The sequence below is a fragment of the Penaeus monodon genome, unplaced genomic scaffold (genome assembly GCF_015228065.2).
Source record: "Penaeus monodon isolate SGIC_2016 unplaced genomic scaffold, NSTDA_Pmon_1 PmonScaffold_14353, whole genome shotgun sequence".
Lineage (NCBI taxonomy): Eukaryota > Metazoa > Arthropoda > Malacostraca > Decapoda > Penaeidae > Penaeus > Penaeus monodon.
The window spans coordinates 5,001-7,553 of record NW_023643436.1 but is presented as its reverse complement, the minus strand read 5'-3'; the positions used below and the strand labels follow the sequence as shown (position 1 = coordinate 7,553).

The 2,553-nt window shown below is 38.3% G+C and overlaps 1 pseudogene; it reads right to left on the bottom strand.

The window, feature by feature from the left end:
- Nucleotides 1–309: 309 nt before the first annotated feature.
- Nucleotides 310–1,256, bottom strand: LOC119569348 (annotated as a pseudogene).
- Between the last annotated feature and the right edge of the window lie 1,297 nt (nt 1,257–2,553).

The window sequence follows — 2,553 nt, the reverse complement described above, 5'->3', positions numbered from 1 at the left end:
TTGGGAAATTTTATTGGCTCAAGTCTCTATGATAAAAAAATATAGAAAAAAGTGAAGCTCACTAAACCAGGAATCTTACATGAGATTCATATACCAAATGAAAATGAAGTCTAAACATTTCCTTTCACAATATATTTAATTTCAAAATCTCGGTAAAAAAAAATGTACCGTGCAAAACTTACAAAAAATCTATAATGTGTTACTGTGGAATCAAATGTTTATATATACTTGCCCAGTATACACTACATAACTTATATCATTAGAAATTTCCTTCCCCGCACCTCTATGTCACAGAATGCAACATTCCTTTCAAACTGATACCTCTTACCTCTCACTATGAGAAAGGCTCTCGCTGGTAGTGCGGTCGTCGTCATCATCGTCATCCTCTAGCATGATTGGAATAATGCGCCTCTCGCTTAGCTCCTGCAAACTGTGCCTCTCCGGCTCCACGAGAAGGTACTACATTATGGCGGACCTGACAAAAAGATGGGGAAAGATATATAATAAGGATGAATGAGAATAAAATTAAGTGAGGGAGAAAGAAAATAATGAGAAACAGAAAGAGAGAGGGAGGAAAAGAACGGGAAGAAGGGAGGAATAACAAGAAAAAAGGTGAGGAGATAGATAGGAAGGAGGGAGACAAAGGAGAAAAGCAAGTGAGAGAATGAAGGGAAAAGGTTGAAATGAAGTCAAACTACATAGTGTGGAATTAATTTTGTATGTCCTACAAAAAAAAAAAAAATAAAATAAAAAAAACTGTTAGATCCCAACAGGAAGAACCTTTCACACATATGATAAGCAAAAAAAATTTTTTATCACCTTCTAGCAACATAATCATTTAGGAAAAGCATTACAGTAGCAAATTTGAGTAGCTACACACGTACTTCTGTTTTGAACTCCTGTTTCGGTGCCTCTTTGGTGGTAGGGGAGGTAAGCTGGATCTCTGCATAGGAAGATCTCTTGCTTTTTATTTTAGGATCCTGTTCCTCAGGCTTCTTCTTGTTGAGATTGATCTCGATCTCATGTACTTTTTTGCGATCAGCGTCCAGCATTTTTTGTTGCTCTGGGATCCTTCCCGGCGTCCCCTGAAATATGGGGCTCTAGTTACTGGCAAAGCAATAATAGTTCTTATTTTCCATAAATCAAGGATAGAACTTGGATCTGTTAGTAAAGTCATCCCTTACTCAATAATGCACTGTGTATTTCATGTTTACATGTTACGTCTGTTGAGTGTGGTTACAAGTGTTCAGGGCTTTCCTGCACTTGTATCAAAAACTAAAGGAAATACTTAGTAATACTCTATAGCTCTGTTCAGTAAAAAAGTAACTTTTACTAATTGTAAAAACTTTTACTTAAAAAATTTTAACTATGACTGGGGGTCTGATTTGGTTAATACTGTCCCCCCCGTTGTATAAAGGGAAAATTTTATCTACAATATTTTGCTTTTCAAAGTTATAAACCTTTCTAAAAATATAAAAAAGAAAAAACAAAAAAAACACAAAAAACTAGCAAGGTTCCAAATTTTACAAGCATAATAACAATTATCCCAAAAAAATGGGAAAAACAGAACACCGGGAAAATTACCACCTTTAAAGGTATAGAATGACACTTATTTTCAGGAGTGCGAAAATGGACCTTTTATTTGCAAGAGGATAAAAATGTGTGTTGTGTAAGTTGCGTTAATTATGAAATTTTTTCTTTTGTTCGGGGATAAACTCTTTTTTTTTTTAGGTTGTTAACTGTAAGAGCCTGTGTTAGAAATAAATAGGTTTACAAATAAAGAAACCCTAAGGGCCCAAAAAAAAAAGGAGATTTAAAAAGGAAACCAAAAGGTTGCAATCACAAAATCTTACAACCATTTAGTTGATAATTGCTACAATTTTTTTGGTTTATCCTCCACAAAAATCATATCACTTCAAAGTCTACTTAACCTCAAGACTTCAAATATTTTAGTTACCAGATTCATACAATTCAGAGAACAATTAACTACTTCTTTGGCTGATCTATCGACCCCTTATTTCTCATGATCTATTCAGTGTACATACAGTTTCTACACTATGAAAAACTCTACAGGGCTCAGGGGAAATGATGACCAGGGCACCACAGCTTACCCAGGCTCTGGCCGGGGGTTGGGGGAGGAGTCGTTTCATGTAAAAATGGGGGGAGCTCCGTGGGGGGGGGGCCTAGGAGCAACTAAAAAGGGGGAAAGAGCTCCCCGGGCCCTCCCGGGGAGGCCCCGACACCAAAGTGTGCGGGAAACGCTTACCCTGGGCTGGTCTCTATCCTACCTGCCGCACAATAGGAATAAAGGGGTGGAAGTTTCTGGCTCCCCCGTGCGGGGGCGCAAAACCTGTTCAGGGGATGGTTTGGGACCTCCTTAACTACGGGGGGCCGTTGCACTTGCTGTGAGGGGATTGCTCACGGGGCTTACCTCCTCCTTCTACACTTCTGGCAGTTTTTCGTGCCAAAATCAGGGAGAATCTTTTTTTCCTTTTTCTTCCTGTAATGTAAACATTTACCTAAAAGTCCCCTCATATTTCTCTACTTGCTTTT